Source organism: Pinus tabuliformis, chromosome 2_1, assembly GCF_031772625.1.
Source record: "Pinus tabuliformis cultivar Carrire ecotype Pingquan chromosome 2_1, CPIR1, whole genome shotgun sequence".
Classification (NCBI taxonomy): domain Eukaryota; kingdom Viridiplantae; phylum Streptophyta; class Pinopsida; order Pinales; family Pinaceae; genus Pinus; species Pinus tabuliformis.
In genome coordinates, this window is record NC_142299.1 from 686,280,423 (window position 1) to 686,299,135 (window position 18,713).

Genomic DNA, 18,713 nt, shown 5'->3' on the forward strand with positions numbered 1-18,713 from the left:
ATTTCTGCTTATATTCTTAGAGTGATATACAGTTTTAGTTGTTTATATGTTAATGTATGAATGTGTGGGTTACCATTTGGCACTTCTATATGGTGAAGTCATTTATTTGTGCTTGACATATGAATAACTTATTATGCGATATGTTGTTCACAACTGTTTTGCCTAAATTTTTATGCAGAATGGTTTATCTTAATTGATATCTATTCTTATGATAGTTGAATGATCTTTATTACTAGTTATTGTTCGAAATATTTTTAGATCGCATAATAGAAGAAATATACCCCGGGTTAGCGTAGATTAGATGTGTTTTTTTTATTAGATTAAAATAGCATAGAGTCAGTTTAGGAGTTAGAATTAAATTAGCTTAAAATACTTCTAGATCAGCATCATCAAGCTCTACACACACACACACACCCCTTAGATTGGGAAACTAGTCCCATTATCCCCAGTCGGACCTGCTATACCAAACGGACAAGGAGTTGTCAATAAAGTTCCGGACCGGGTGGTTATCCCCCTTGTTGTTGACTCGATTTCCAGGCCCTCAACATATTTTGCGCTAGAAGGAGGGCACGAACTATGAATGGCACCTAAATCAAAATCTAAATACCATTCTGAGAGTAAATCACCCTCATCAACTCCCTCGACTTCTCCAGTACGGTTAAACCCGGAGTTAGAAGTCGCTCTAGTATCCACCGCTGCTACATACCCTAATATATCAGACCAACTTATCATTGAACCCCCTGAAATTCAAACTCTGATTCTTAAACGCCAGGGATTCTCTATTTTTACCTAGAGGTCTGATAAATCTCAAAGCAGCGTGACTTCGCAGTACAACCCTGCTCATCCCCTGACCAGATTGAAGAGTGAAAAATTTGGCATCCAACCAAGTGAACTCCCTCTCCCCACCAGGAAAAGAGCAAGGAAAACACCACCAGAGTCTGACAGTGAGACTCTTTCATCTACTTCGTCCATTTCAACTCCCTCACCGCGAAGTCAGCCACCCACATCTTCATCCCAAATCACTCATCCATCTTCCACAACCCTTCCTCTTCAATCATCAAAGATCATAATATCTTCATCTTCTCAGCATCAGGGATCATCCTCTGCACTTTCATTAACTAGCAGCTCAACAATGGCCCAGTCTCCATGGAACAATCCTAGGGCGGTTTTAATGCCTCCACCCCTGAGCCCGATACTGGCCCATCCTGAGAAATCGCTACCTAAATTCAATCCAGAAATAGGCATTCTAGTTGAAGAGAATATTAATAATTTCATGCTTTCTGTTAATCTCAATGGAGTTACCAACGAGGATGCTGTCATCCGGCTTTTTCCCTATACAATGCAAGGAATACCTGGATCATGGTACTTTTCATTACCTTCCGGGTCTATCACAAGTTGGGACATTTTTCAAAGTCAATTCCTTACCAAGTTTGGTGATTACAGATCAACGGCGACGTTGATCAATGACCTATCCAATCTCAAAGCTGAGGCTAGAGAACCCATTAAAGATTTCAATTTACGGTTCAATAGGATCCTCAACAAAATTCCCGCTGCTTCCCAACCCAGCGAGGAAGTAAGATGTGAATGGTATATCACGGCCTTATCATCAAACTTGGCTATCTTCGTAGATAGGGCAAACAAGACGACCTTAGTTGAAAACTTGACAGAGGCGTTAGCAGTAGAAAAACGCGTAGTAGCCCTAGAAAAGAGATCTGCAATAGAGGAACGCAAATCTAAGAAAATCTCTTTCAAAGAAGACACCAAGAAGAAACAAACGAAAGATCCTTTTGATTTGGAAGGATTAAAAAAAGTATTAAAGGCCATGTCCAATGAGATGATTGACATAAAAAACAAGTAGCAGAAACTTCTTCAAAAAATCCCTACAGAGCTTTTAAAAGAAATCCTCCCATGGATGTGAAATCACCCAATGCTGTCTCAAACGTTGAATCCGAAGAAGAAGAAGAAGAAGAAGAAGAGAATACCACTGAAGGGAAGACCGATGATGAAGAAGTTGTGGAACTACAAGGAATGTGGGATTTCATCTTCCCACAAGAAGAAGATCAAGAAGCATTTCCGGTTAGCACACGAAGCAAAAATCAACTTGATCCTCCCCAAACTACCCCTAAACAGAAGGGCACAAGCCCTGCAACAAAAGATAAGGTCGCAACAAAGAAAACAACCACTAGAGCGGCCCAATTTAGCCCAGTCCAATCAGATCAAACACCTCCATCAAGAACACTGATAGTGTCGGATGAAATGGAGTATAACATTATCGATGACATGAAAAAGACTAGGGCTAATATCACTCTTTACGAGTTGAGAAAATTGAAACATCAACAGAAAATAATGATGAAAGAATTACATGCCGTGCCTACTACATCTTTACCTACAGCTGTAGCTTCCCACAACATGGGAAGACCTCCAACCAACACAATCAATAAGATTGACCCAAATGACATCGCCTTGATTGGAGGAAGATCAAGATCTCATACTCCCCCTTTTCTTCTCACTTATGAAATTTTCAATAAAAACGTGCACAATTGCTTGGTTGATTCTGGTGCTTCAACGAATATTTTACCCAGATCAATATGTGCCAAATTGAATGTTCAACCACAAAAATCCGCAGTGCGCATAGTTCAACTTGATCGATCTCAAGTCGAAGTGATTGGTGAACTTAATCAAGTGACCATAAGATTGTCGTCTAACCCGAAGGTATGTCAGGTTATCGACATTCTAGTAGCTGATATCCCTGAATTCTATGGTTTGATTCTTAGCAGGGATTGGTTTGAAAAACTCCACGGATATTTCTCAACCGACTGGTCGCACATGTGGTTACCCTACAATGGTAAACCGAATCAAATAAAGGTTGAACGAGAGTTACACCAAAAGTACATAGTGACGGAATTGGAAGGAGAAAATGAAGCAATAACATACAACAGCATTATCATAGGAAATTACTCGGTAGATTCTTTCCTCGGCAATTTCAATGCTCATACCTCACCTTACTTAGAAAATTCAGTTTTGTCCCAAGTTGAAATTTTTTCCCAAACTGATAATTCAATGTGTGTTAATTTTTTAGATAACCCTGTAAATACATCTTTGTTTTGGAAATTATATTTTGATGGCTCTAAATCTAACGAGGAAGCAGGAGCAGGATGCGTTCTGATTAGCCCAGACGGAAATAAGATCATGCTTACGTGCAGACTTGAATTCGATTGCACAAACAATACAGCGGAATATGAGGCCTTGGTGCAAGGCCTATACAAAGCAATCGGGTTGAACGTTAAGTACCTTAAAGTCTTTGGAGACTCTGAGATTGTCGTCAAATAGGTACGTAACACCATACATTGCCTATCAGGTCATTCAAAGCACTATCAATCTTTAGTACAAGATCTGACTGTACATTTCATAGCATTCAATATTTCGTCAATCCCAAGACTCCAAAATGCGAGCACAGACCTGTTAGCTAACGTAGCCTCTAGACTTATTCCCTCCAAAGATTTTAGTCCAGATAGATTCTCAATAGAATTAATCTTTAGACCATCCATCCCTGACAACATCACCAACTGGAGAGTATTCAACGATGATCCTGACATTGTAAATTTCCTCACTTCTGAAGGATCCTACTCAAACCAAATAATTGACGAAGACCATCATGATCACCAAATACAACAAAATAGCACTGATAATGTTATACCTAAATCGGTGGTTAAGTTAGAAGACTTATATGATTTGAAAAGTCGGTTTAAAAGGTCTACCAATTCTAAACTCTACAGTTCGACTCTGAACTACGAATTAGTGAACCTAGGAACCGATGAGAAGCAACAAAACGTTAATCTAGGCCACGGCCTAGCCCCTGAAGAAAAATTAGCATATATCCATCTTCTGAGACAATACAAAAACGTTTTTGCCTGGAATTACGATGAGCTGAAGACATACGACACCTCTATCATTCAACACACTATCCCTATGATTGACAATGAAAAACCTGTCCAGCAGAATCTCAGAAAAATCCACCCCAATTTAGAAAATCAGATAAAGACTGAGCTAAATAAGTTGTTGAGAGCCTGAATAATTTTCCCCGTCAGACATTCCAAATGGGTATCCAATATGGTGCCCGTTAGAAAGAAAAACGGAGATATTAGAATCTGTATCGATTTTTGGAATCTCAACAAAGCCTGTCAAAAAGACATTTTTCCCCTCCCACCTATGGAGCAAATATTACAGGCAGTAGTAGGCTCAGAATTAATGTCTTTTCTGGATGGATTTTCAGGATACAATCAAGTGCTAGTACACCCCGATGATCAGTTAAAAACGACATTCCGAACTAAATGGGGCACATACGCATATCGGAAGATGCCATTTTGTCTGATCAATGCCGGTGCTACCTTTCAGAGAGACATGGACATCGCATTTAAAGGTTTAGTCAATAAATCTGTAGTGATTTACCTGGATGATATAACAGTGTACTCCAAGAAGCGAAGCGACCATCTCAAAGACTTGAAACAAAATTTTCAACGATGTTTAAGGTATGGGATTTCACTTAACCCAAAGAAATCTTTTTTCGCATTAAGTGAAGGGAAATTGCTAGGATTCATAGTATCAAAATCTGGTATTCACATTGAACCTGACAGAATCAAAGAAATTTCCGAAATATCCATGCCTCATAACAAAAAAGCCATGCAATCTTTCCTTGGTCAAATCAATTTTGTAAAGAGATTTGTCCTATATTTTTCACGTATTATTTCTCCTTTACCAAATATGATAAAAAAAGAATTCAAATTTAAATGGGGTCAAGATGAGAATGAAGCATTCAACTTGACCAAACAAGCTATCATTAATGCTCCATCTTTAGCGACCCCAAATTTTTTAGAATCTTTTATCTTATACACATTTGCCTCAGAGAAATCTTATGCCGCGATTCTAACTCAAGCAAATCAAGTAAAGGCGAAAGCTCCAATCGCATTTTTTAGCTCGAACTTACAAGGTGCTGAACTCAATTATTCAGACGTGGAGAAAGAGGCATATGTTGTTTTCAAAGCGATCAAGTATTTCAGACCTTTCTTACTTAAAGCCCATACCAAAGTCATAGTACCATTTCCAGCGGTAAGGAACCTTCTAATACAGAAGGATGTGGGCGAAAAGAGAGCAAATTGGATCACCGCTTTACAAGAATAAGATCTTGAGATCAAGCCAGCAAACATCGTAAGAGGTCAAGGCTTCTGCAAGATGTTAGCTGGAGCATCGCAAATTCCTGAGAACTCATCTGAAGAGGTACATACGTATGTGGTAAGCCTAAACGACGCAGAATCATTATATGCTGACACCATTTATTATCTTAAGAACGGGTATGTTCCATCACACCTGGACCACACCAAGAAAAGAGCTCTGAGATTGAAAGCTAAACAATACCAGCTCATAAATGATGTTCTGTTTAAAAGGAATTACGATTCTGTTCTCCTTAGGTGTCTTGAGAAAACTGAAGCCGAAAAGGTTTTGCAGGAACTCCACGATGGACCAACAGGAGGACACTATGCTGGAGACGCTACTGCACATAAAATCTTACGTGCAGGATATTATTGGCCCACGCTGTTCAAAGACTCATACAATTACGTAAGGAAATGCCAAGTCTGCCAGACTACTTCAGGGAAACAAAAGAAATCGTCCATGCCACTACAGCCGATTAACATCGAGCAACCATTCAGTCAATGGGGCTTGGACATAATAGGTGAGATCGTTCCTCACTCTTCTAAGCAGCATAGGTATATCCTCATGGCAACAGATTATTTTACTAAATGGGTAGAAGCAGTTCCTCTCAAGACAGCTAATTCTGAAAACATTATTGAATTCATAGATCAATTTATAATCACTAGGTTTGGATTGCATACGGCCTTAATGTTTGATAATGCCTCATACTTTTCTGGAAATACAATGACTGAGTTTGCACTTAAAAGAGGGTTCAAACTGAACTATTCTGCCAACTACTATCCGCAAGGTAATGGATTGGCTGAATCAACAAACAAGAACCTAATCATGATTATTAAAAGAAAAGTCAACCAAAACCAAAAGAATTGGCACAAAGCGCTGGTAAATGCTTTATGGGCAGATAGAATTACGAAGAAAGCTTCAATCGGCACTTCTCCCTTTAATTCAGTTTATGGGAAGGAAGTGGTTCTTCCAACTCACTTAGTCATTCCCTCTTTGTCTTTAGTGCAATACATCGATGAAGTATCTACTTCCTCCTTACAATTGAGACAAATGGAAATAATCAAACTAGAAGAACGACAAGAACAAGCTAAGAAAACCCATGCTCACCACCAAGCGCTAATAAAATCCTCTTTTGACTCAAGCATAATGACCAGAAAAAACTTTCAGATGGGAGATTTAGTTTTGAAATGGGATAAGGCTCATGAAGAAAAGGGCAAACATACGAAATTTCAGAAGCTGTGGCTTGGTCCTTTTCAGATTGTAGAAGTCATAGGCCCATCGATGTTTGTGTTGCAGGATTTGGCAGGCATAAGAGATTCTTTGCCTGTGAATGGAAAGATTCTTAAAATGTATTTTCCATAGAAGATCATTCTTCTATTTTTGTAGGATAGTTTTAGTTTTTATTCGTTTTTCTCTTTCTTATAAATAAAACCAGTTTTAAATGATCATTAAAAAAGATTCATGAAAGAGCACACCAATTCTCTATCAGATTTTGATTTCACTTGTACAAGTAGCAAAACTTTTCGAAAAATCTTATTTTTATTATTGACAAATAGAGTTAACTTTACCCTAAATATGATGTTAGTTTCAACCTCAAAAAACTTTGATGAAAGCAACCTTTGGTAAAAAATTGTTTTATATCAGCACAATGAAAGGTATCATCAATAATAAAATAAATATTCTCTGTAAAGCTGCTGTTTTCAAACTCTATTATTGTCGTCCAGAGCTTTCTTAAGGAAAAACAATGACTTCCTCCCTGCTAAAAGGAAATCGCAGCATTCAGAGGAACAATCCGAGAAAACACTATATCTCAAAGAATAAGAGGTCTCATCACGAGCCGACTTATCATGATCACAAATATTATAACTTGCTGACTTTGCCAAAACTGTCTACCAAAACAGGGCAACGAGTCAAGATTGTTGCAATCAAAAGACAAGGGGTCTCATCACGAGCCAGCTTGTTCAGCAAAAGTGTAAATCAAGTGAATGACTGTGTCATAATTTGGCCACCAAACCAAGACATTGTTCTTTAGAGAATAAAAAGGAAAAAGTGTCAAAAAAGGATTTTTCTCTGAAATGTTGTAAATAACCTCAAGAAGGAAAAAGGATCATTGCCGGATAACAGGTAACCCTGTCGAGGCTATGGACGCTTTCGGGCAGCAGAGGCTCTACCTACGACAGATGAGCATATTTTAAAAAGCCAGTACGCAGAGAAGACCTTATTTTAACTTTAAAAAGACCGAGTAATGTCTGGTGTGAATGCAAGAACTAAGCCTGAGGAAGCAGACAATTGGAATATAAAAAGGTTGAGACAAAGTATCATTAATAGGATAAGGAGTAATGTACTCTATCTGTCCATAACAAAATTTAGACATATGAAAATTTTTCTATTTCGGAAGTGGAAATTCAATAGAAAAGCAGAGATAACTGGTTCTTCACAGTGAATCGCCATTGTTGTGGTCACCAACAACCCCACTCTTTGTTTGGTATTAGCAATAACACCAAGCAAAGGGGGACCCTTAACAAAAAATCCAAAAAAAAAACATTTTTATCAAAATTTTTGTATTTTAACTCCCTAAAGCTGTATCGCATCGCGAAGAGAGAGTGAAGCGTTTCCTATGCGCATAAATAAGCTGCGAAGAGGCGATGTGAAATTCATCGCATCGCATATATTGAAAGCGCTCTTAAATGAAGATCTTAAGGAATCGCCGATGGCCGATATGCGACGCCGCATATCGCAACATCGCATAAGCAGCACACAGTGATTGAATGATAAAACGCGATCTGCGATCTGCGATCTTACAATCTGCAATCCTACGATTTGCGATCTGGGATGAATGAGACTATCAATTCCTGCGATGACACTTCTTGACATCGCAATCCTCAATACTATGATGCGAATTGCAGAAACCACTCATCGCAAAATTTCCTTGACATAGTGTTCGAGGAAAGCTGTCTGTAAACCCAAAATTGAGCGCACACCTTAAGGGAAATTAATGATTGTACGCCAAAGTATCCAAGAACAATTGTGTTGCGTTTTTCGAAGAGTCAAGTCATTATGAGTGTCATGATTATTCATTCATTAGAGCTTAAAGCTTTCATGTCAATCTTTTCGTCATTTCTCTTTTCCTTTGCGTAAACTGTAAGGCAGCAACTAATATAAATCAATGTGCAAGAAACATCTAAGGAAAAGGGGAAAGCACCAATACTCGGAGAACAGAGAGGAGATGCCTTCGCAAATGAATGCCGCATGCAGCAGGACCGCGGATTCCAGAGTATCACTCAACAGATACTGATGGAAATAGACTATCCAAGACTCAGAGTCAAAGGCGCACAAAAGCGGCATGTTTACAAAAGATCCTGAAGCTCAGACTGGGGAAAGAAAAAAGAAAAACGCTAAAGAGGGAAGATGCTCCAGAAAATCTTGGAACAAAGAATGGAAGAAATTTTCAATACAGAAGATTGTTCAGACAACGAAATCCCTAACTCATTGAGTCATTCGCACGGTCGGAAACCGAAATAGCAACAGCACAATCAGTTTGAAAGAAATCTGGGTTATACCAAGTATACACACAGCGAATACACTAAGCCAGAGGAAGATTTTCGAAAATATCTTCTAGTTTGTCAGAAAGCGGTGCCAGCTCTTGTTATTTCTATTTTTATTGCTCAAACGAAAGGAGAAGACAACCAGCTGACTCTTCCCAGGCGAATGTTGAATTGCTTATAGCACTAAGGAGCAGATACAGAAACGGTTAGAAATTAGATTCAATTTTTAGAAATAAATTTGTTTTAGTAGAAGGGCGGTCATTTGAAGCCGTTTCCTAAATTTGTGTAATTAAGATTAATTAGTTAGTAGTATTTAACCCTTCTCATGGCATTTGGAGAAGGGTCCAGAAATTTGTCAAAAAACTTGTCCTCAGAACATGCACTTTTGCGCCCTCGGAGGGGGTTTTTGATGAATGGATGGATCGAGATTTATCAATGTTTGCATTTAATGTCTGCTACTGATGTTGCACTTCTGTACTCTTAGTAGATGTTAGAACAAGTAGAGATAAATCGTTATTGCTTGAAGTTTGTGAGTGAAATCAGTCATAAATGGTACTTTTATCTCTTGACCAATTTCTGCTTATATTCTTAGAGTGATATACAGTTTTAGTTGTTTATATGTTAATGTATGAATGTGTGGGTTACCATTTGGCACTTTTGTACGGTGGAGTCATTTATTTGTGCTTGACATATGAATAACTTATTATGCGATATGCTGTTCACAACTGTTTTGCCTAACTTTTTATGCAGAATGGTTTATCTTAATTGATTTCTATTCTTATGATAGTTGAATGATATTTATTACCAGTTATTGTTCGAAATCTTTTTAGATCGCATAATAGAAGAAATATACCCCAGGTTAGCGTAGATTAGATGTGTTGTTTTTATTATATTACAATAGCATAGAGTCAGTTTAGGAGTTAGAATTAAATTAGCTTAAAATACTTCTAGATCAGCATCATCAAGCTCTACACACACACACACACCCCTTAGATTGGGAAACTGGTCCCATTATCCCCAATCGGACCCGCTATACCAAATGGACAAGGAGCTGCCAACCAAGTTCCGGACCAGGTGGGTATCCCCCTTGTTGTCGACACGATTTACGGGCCCTCAACACCACCCCAGCCCACCCTTACCCCCCTTCCCCCTACCCCCTAACCCCCCCCAACCCGCCCCTCCCTTCCTGCCCACCCCACTCTCCCCCTCTCCCTCGGCCCTCCCTCCTACCTCCCTTCCCTACGCCCCCCCACCCCTCCCTTCCCCCCCAACCCCCTACCCCCCATAGCCCCCTCGGCCCCTCCACTCAACCCCCCTATGCCCCCCTCATCTTATCCCCACCCCTTCTCCCCTGCCCTCCCCCACTCCACCGCCTAACACCCTTCCAGCCCCCTCCCCAAACTTAGCCACTCCTTTCCCTTTCACCCCTCCCGCCCCTCAACCCCTATCCCACCCCACCTCCCTACCCCCCACGGCCCCCATGCCCCCCTACCCGATTCCCCTCTCCACAACTATACCCAGCCCTCCCCCTCACCCTTTGTTTCCCCCCCGCCACCCCCCTGCCCCCTTGTTCCCCCCCCATCCCCCCGCCCCCTCGTTCCCCCTCCCCCTCATTCCCCACCCTTCCCTCCCGCCCCATCACCCCCTCGTTCCCCCTTCCCCCACCCTACCTCTCACCCTCACCCCTCATTCCCCATCCCCACACCCTACCCCTCCCCCTCACCCTCTCCTCCCACTCTACCCCTCGTTCCCCCCTCTCTCCACCCTACCCCTCCCCCCTCACCCCTTGTTCCCCCCTCCCCTCACCCTACCCCTCCCCCTCACCCCTCGTTCCCCCCTCCCCCACCCTACCCCTCTTCCTCACCCCTTGTTCCCCCCTACCCCTCCCCCTCACCCCTCGTGCTCCACCTCCCTGCCCCCTCACCCTCACCCTCACCCTCACCCGCCCCTCCTTCCTCCCCTTCCTGTCCCTCCCCCCTCCCCCTCCCCCCTCTACCCCCGTCCCACTGGCCCCCTTCCTCTCCCCTCCTCCCTCATCCGCCCCTCCCCCTCCCCCCTGCCCCCCACCTCCCCGCCCTCCCCCACCCCCGCCTCCCCCTCCTTCCCCCTCCCCCTCCCTCGCCTCCCCCTCCCCCTCCTCCTCCCTCACCTCTTTCCTCCCGACCTCCTTCCCCTCGGACGGCCACCTGGGTGCGCCGGCAGGTTGCTGGGGTGGTGCAGGGTGGTCGGCCGCACCCCACCCCGTGCCACCCACACCTCCCGACTCCCCCTCCTTCCCCCCTCCCTCCCTTGCCTCCCACCTCCCCCTCCCTCCCCCTCCCTCACCTCCCGCCTCCTGACCTCCTCCCCCTCAGATGGCGACCTAGGCGCGCAAACGGGTCGCCGGGGTGGCATGGGGTGGGCGGTCGTGCCCCACCCCGCTCCACCCCGTCGGCCCGCCCGGGGTGGTCATCCGATTCCCAAAGTCGGACGGCCACCCTGGGCGGGCTGGCGGGCTGCTGGGGTGGCGCAGGGTGGGCAGCTGCGCCCCACCCCGCGCCATCCCGGCGGCTTGCCCGGGGTGGCTGTCCTATTCCAGGAATTAGATGGCCACCTCGGGCGCGCTGGCGGGTAGCCGGGGTGGCGCGGGGTAGGATGCGGAATCGGACAGCCACCTCGGGCGGGCCGGCGCGCCGCTAGGGTGGGTGGCCCTGTCCCACCTAGCGCCACCCTGCGCCACCTCGGGGACCCGCTGGCATGCCTGGGTGGCCGTCCAAGGGGGCAAAGGTCGGGAGGCGGGAGGCGGGGGATGGAGGGGGGTCGTGGGGGGCTGGGAGGCGGGAGGGAGGGGGAGGGAGGGGGAGGGGGAGGGGGGAGGCGGGGGAGGGATGAGGGGGGAGGGAGGGGGGCCAAGGGGGAGGGGGAGGGATGGATGGGGGAGGGAAAGGGAGGAAGGAGGGGCGGGTGCGGGTACGGGTGAGGGTGAGGGGGGAGGGGGAGGGTATGGTGGGGAACGAGGGAGGGAGGACGAGGGGTGGGGGAGGTAGGGAGAAGGGAGGGGGAGGGCAAGGGGGAGGGAAGGGTGTGGAATGAGGGGGGAGGTAGGGAAGGAGGGAGGGGTGAAGGAGTGGGGGAGGGAGAGAGGAATGAGGGGTGAGGGGGAGGGGTAGTGGGCGAGGGGGGAACAAGGGGTTTGGTGGGGGGGGGGGGGGTAGTGAGGGCGAGGGGGACGAGGGGTGAGGGGGAGGGAATGAGGGGTGAGGGGGTAGGAAGGGGGAGGGAATGAGGGGTGGGTTAGGGGGGTGAGGTAGGGGGCCGGGTAGGGGTGAGGGGGCCGTGGGGGGTTGGGAGGTGGGGCGGGGATAGGGGTTGAGGGGCGAGAGGGGGGTTGAGGGGTGAGGGGGAAAGGGGTGGCTGAGTTTGGGGAGGGGGCTGAAAGGGTGTGCGGAGGGAGTGGGTGGCCGGCCGATTGCAGGATGGGGTTGCCCTGGGCCCACCATGCTCACAGCGGAAATATTTGTTAATTTGGTTGACAAAAAATTTTAAGTTTAGAAAAAAAAATCTGGTGGCCAGCCGATTGCAGGATGGGGTTGCCCTGGGCCTACCATGCTCATGTTGGAAATATTTGTTAATTTCGTTGACAAAAGATTTTAAGTTTAGAAAAAAAAATCTACTTCGTTAAACTAATTTAATATGAGAAATTTCAAGGAAAAAAATTTAACTGACCTTTCAATTACAAGAATTCTTCGTTGAATATGTTGTTGATCCCAATGTAGCTGCTCCACAAATTCGCTCCAAGTCTTTCAACGAACCTCAGAAAACCTTGATGTAACGTGAGTAATAGTGATAATGGAATATATAGGTGAAATTACGGAGATGTTTTACCGTACGGTGAATGCGGGATTAATTAGTTTTAATAAATTTTAACATGTTAATTTTTTTATGGCGATGAATGAAAATATGATAAAGCAAACAGTATGGAATTTATAAAAATAAAAAAAAAAACATTCAATTGTTTAGTAAATATTATATACTTTGACTATTAAAATAATTTAGGTAGAAGTTGTAGTTTACAATTTTAACTTTAATGATTTATTTCATAAAAAAATTTAGTTTACATTTTTCATTAAATTTCAAAATAAAATAGTGAAATGAAATAAATCTCACAAACTTTTAGGAGGGAAATTTTTTTGTGAAATTTTTTTTTTTTGGGGGGGGGGGGGGGTGGAATTTTTGAAGGGAAAATTTCATTCTCTAAGCTATATAATATCTTTAGGAGACTCTCCATTTGTATCATTCAACATCTTCTATTTGAAAGGGATGGATTGCCGTGATAGTGAAGTTTCGATTTATACAGCATCAACATCTTCATCGTGTAACAACTCTATTCACATGGATGAATATAGCGGGAATTCTTCCACTATGAATAGAAAGTCAATTCTTCCACTTAGTCCTGATCCTAAGGACTATGAGAGTAGCACTGATGAAATAGGGGATGGAGAATTTCAAATAAATAAAGAGTCACAGATTCCACTTAGTCCGAATTTGAAGGACTACGAAAGCAGTAGTGATGATGAGCTTGATGACAAATTTCAAAAGAATGGAGTCTCACGGTGTCCACTTAGTCCTAATTCTATGGACAATGAAAGCAGCAGTGATGAAGAGAATGATGGTGAAGTTCAAAAGAGTGGAGTGTCATGGTGTCCACTTAGTCCTAATTCTAAGGACTATGATAGAAACAGTGTTGAATATCATGATGACGAATTTCAAAAGAATGGATTGTCATGGTGTCCACTTAGTCCTAATTCTAAGGACTATGAGAGCAGCAGTGATGAAAAGTGCGATAACGAATTTGAAAAGAATGGAGTGTCAAACTGTCCACTTAGTCCTAATTCTAAGGACTATGAGAGCAGCAACGATGAAGTGCATGATGATGAATTTCAAAAGTATGGAGTTTCACGGTGTCCAGTTACTCCTAATTCTAAGGACTATGAGAGCAGCTTTAACGAAGAGCGGGATGATGAATTTCAAAAGTATGGAGTGCCACAGTGTCCAGTTGGTCCTAATTCTAAGGACTATGACAACAGCAGTGATGAAGAGCGAGATGATGAATTTCAAAAGAATGGAGTGTCACGGTGTCCACTTAGTCCTAATTCTAAGGAGTATGAGAGCGACAGTGATGAAGAGCGCGATGATGAATTTCAAAAGAATGGAGTGTCACAATGTCCTCTTAGTCTTGATTCTAAGGACTATGAGAGCAGCAGTGATGAAGGATAGGATGATGCACTTAATTCTAATTCTAATGAGTATAAAGGTAGCAGTGATGAAGGACAGGATGATACACTTAGTCCTAATTCTATGGATTGTGAGAGCAGCACTGAAAATGCACGAGGAAGAATATCCAATAAACATCGAGTCAAATTTTCCATTGAGTCCGAATTATATGGACTATGATAGTAGCACTGAAGAAGGGGAAGATGAAGAATATCCTCCAAGTCAGTATTTGAAAAGCACAGTTGATCATAGTGTAGATAATATTCCTCTTAATGATGATGAAAATCCTTATACAAATGATGATCTAATGATGGAGATGTTGCCAAGAAATATTGTATCGAGGAGTAGGAGCAGACCTTTTCGTATCAATGCAAGATGTTCTAGTTATACAAGGGGTAGAGCAGAATATCTGATGAGAAGAAGTTCTATCAGTGCACTCATTTCAAGTGAATGTTTCCAAAAAGATTACTTGAAACATAAGGATTTCAAATTTGCATTAGAGAGCAGGAAGAGATATTTTTTAATGAATAAAAGCATGAAAAATTCATATTTAGTTCGGTGCATGCAATCTACATTGTCAGGTTATGATTATCATATTAAGACTTTATTTATCTGTAGAAAAGCTTTCAAAATGTTTCATTCGATTGAGAATTTTCGTCTCTCGAGAATTCAAGAAAAATTGGAAAAGGATCCCACATTTTATTCTGAAGTACGTCATAAAAGACAATTTGGGCCATTATCAAACACTACAATGTCATGGATGAAAGATTTCTTTCCAAAGCATGGAGAGTGTATGCCAAATAGAGAGACAATACATATTCTAGATAATTTTTTGAGACGCGAAATCTACATCTTATACAAGGAATATGCAGAAGGTACTGAGGGACATGGCCGGTTTATTACATATCAATATTTTGTGAAGATATGGAAGAAAGAATTCAAGAATGTCTATATTCCTAAGAAGAAAAGGATGGGGATTTGCAGTACATGTGCTTCTCTTAAATAAAAAAGGGACAAATGTGAAGGGTCAGAAATAGGTAGGCATTCATAACTTTAAATTTTAAAATTGTATATTCGTCAAATATGAAAACATATTTCTTAATGGCTTTCTTTTATGTTGTGTAGATTCAATTGTTAAAGAACTTCAGGAGCATTGTGAAAAACAAACAAATGAATGGAAAACGTTGTACAAGCATCGAAAGAAGTGTTATGATAATGTGAATAAATATTTGGGTTTGATAGTTGATGGTATGGACCAGAAGAAAACACTTTTACCACATTTTGTTCGCACACCCAAAAATTTACAGGAGGAAAATTTTATTCAGTATCACTTGGTCGATTGTATGGTCTTCAATGGGAAAATGTTGCCAAAGGTGTGTGATGCAAATCTGACCATAACCATAATTCATGATGTGCTTTCTCATTGGTCTGGTAATCTTCCTGAAGTTTTGTATCTACAATTGGACAACACTTGCTGTGAAAACAAAAATCAGGTTGTTTTTGGATATCTAAACATGCTTGTTGAATTGAGAATTTTTCAGAAGGTAAAGGTTGGTTTCCTTCTTGTTGGGCATACTCATGACCATATTGATCAGATCTTCAGTCATTTTTCAGTCACATTGAGGAGGAAGGAAGCTGGGAGCTTGCCATCATTAATTGAATGTATTAAGAAATCATACATGCCAGAGCCTACTTTTGATGTCTTGGAAGAAACTATTGACATGCGAAGGTTTATCATGGGATCATATGGTGAGGGGAAATGCATTGAACAGGGAAAATTTTAAGAACCCCCCCTAAATTTATAAATATAATAAATGGGCGAATCTCCATGGTATATAGGAAAAATGGAAGGCGATTTTATCAATAATATAATATGTATATATAATTTTTTGGCGAATCTGTCACCAAGCCTGGGGAATATTTTACTCAATTATAAAATCTTGTAAGATCTTGGTGAGTCTTTCACTAAATAATAAAACTTTGTAAAGTCCTAGTGAATCTTAGCATAGGCTACATGCTGATTTAATTCCCCCATTTAAATAGGCTACATTCCAGGTGAATACCATCGGTCAATACCATGTGCCATTTTTATTTTTATTAATTCTAATATTAGGGTTAATAATGGTTTTTTCCATGGTATTAATAACAATCTAGTCCATGGTATTTGTCCCATAGTATTTTGGCCATAGGTTTCACCTAAATATAACCCATTTTTTTAGTGTTCTTAAATATAAGGTGACTTATGGAGTAAATATAAAAAAATGTTTTATTTGTTTACCATACCTCTTGTTTATTTATATTTTTATTAATTTACCATACCTCTTTTACAAATATGGTATTTGGCCCATAGGATTCACTTAAATAAAACCTCTTTCTTGAGCCTTCATAAATAGAATGAGGGTTATGGACTAAATATAAAAAGAGGTTTTATTTATTTACGATACGTCTAGTTTATTTATATTTTTATTTATTTACCATACCTTTTGAGTAAGTATAAAAAGACGTTTTATTTATTTACCATACCTCCACTTTACTTATATTTTTATTTGTTTACACCCTTACATGTATATAAGGTGACTTATGTAGTAAATATAAAAAATATTTTATTTATTTACCATACCTCTCATTTATTTATATTTTTATTAATTTACCATACCTCTTTTATAAATATGGTATTTGGCCCATAAGATTCACTTAAATAAAACCTATTCTTGAAAATGGGCGAATGGAAGGTTGTAAGTCCTAATTTCAAGGGCTAAATTTACCTTTTTTACCCTCTCCCTTAAAATAAGGTGGGCTATTTGAGGTGATTTGTAAAAATGTACTATGATACACAATATTCGCCCACTAAAATTTAAAACCCCTTAATTTCGCCAAAGGGCGAACATTCGCCCCTAAAATTATCCTTGGCATTGAACAACTTAATGACATTAGCTTCCAACATCAATTTCGTATCAAAAAAATTGATGGGAAAACACTAATATGGGGCAAGAAGTATTCAACTACTACAAAATGGGCACCGTCATCAGGTTTGCAATTTTTGAAGTTCATTCCAGATCATCCAATATTTGCATCAAAAATATTGTTATTACAATCAGTTGGTGAAGTTCATAATGCACGCAAACAAAACCGAGATATAAATTATTCTGATTGCCTAGAAGAAATTAAAAAATGTATTAGATATACACATGAGTACTTTGAAACTGCTGATTCAGTTTGGTGGGAGTCATTTTTCAATAATCAAAGTGATATCATTTCAACAAGAACAAATGAAGAGATACCTTTGAAAAATCCATTTATTTGGCCACAAAATATGTCGAATGCACATGAGGAAATAAAAATTGTTAAACAGCAACAATCTCAAGGTATCATTAATTCTTCATAGGCAAAGAAAAGAGAGATGTATATTGGTTCCAGAAGATCTCGTGCACAACTTGAAGCCATGGAAGACCTTTACAGGGGTTCAGTATATGATATTAAGGAGGGTTGCATGATCGCAGTGCTAGCAGATGGAGATCTCAATTGCTATCCATTCTGGGTTGCTAAAGTTATAAAGGTCTTTACAGAAAATGAGGATGTTACAAGTGTTGAAGTACATTGGTATGCCACAAATACACACCCATTCAATGGTGTGTATAAGCCAGAGATGGTAGTTGAAAAAAAAAATGGCAGAAAGAGGAAAAGAAGGGGTACGAATATAAATCGTCACCGCACAGACATATTGAAATTGGAGGATGTTGACATACTTGTTTATGACTTCAATTTAACAAAGAGGGGAACTCTTTGCTTCAAGATGATAGAGATTCTGAAAAGGTTGTTACCAGAAGGAACAATGTTGAGATGGGAGTCTGCTGAAACCAGTGGTAGATCTAGAAGAATTTTGAAACTTGAAATGATGGGCATGCATGTGGACTCATATGGGGCACTAGTTGATGAAAGAGAAGAATATGGAACATCTTTGTCATTATCTAGTCACTCATCTGAAGATGTGAATTCTGATGGTGTGCAAGAAAATATGAGTGATTTTGAATAATTGTTTAAGACAGTTTATCTAACTGATGTATGCATCGTATCTTGAAACAAAATTTTTGATTTCCATATCGTGTTAAATGAGAAGTTATGAGTCATTTTTATGTTGTTGGATCATTTTACTAGTATTTTTTTTAAATTTTGAAGATTGACCCTAAAAAAAAAATCATCGTTCCAGTATAATCACTTTTTTGTTTTCAAGCTATATTTTGCACGAATTTTTTTTTTCACTGCCCTTTTTAAAACATGTTAAAAATTGTCCCTAAACAAAAAAAAAACCATCGTTCCAGTATACACACTTTTCGTTTTTAGCACTGTTTTTGATGTTTTTTTGGCGTTTTTTGGCCAGAGTTCCCATTTTGAGTTTATAGTTCCCGTTTCAAAGTTTACATTGTTATTTATATTGTTTATGGTTATGTGCACTTATCTGAATATTGAATAAGTAATAAGAAGATTGGGCCCACATGATTTAAGTTAAGCACTAATATAATAGTGCAGTAAGAATAGAGATCAGGGTAGTACTTTATTTGCGCCCCTTACAAAGGTGCGCGAAGGCAATGACACAGGTCGCGAAGGATAGACAAATGCGCAAATAAACGCGGACGTGCAGGGTCAAACTGCGAACTTCCATAAACTTCATCAAGACATCCCTAGGGTGCAGAAACCTAGTTCCAGCAC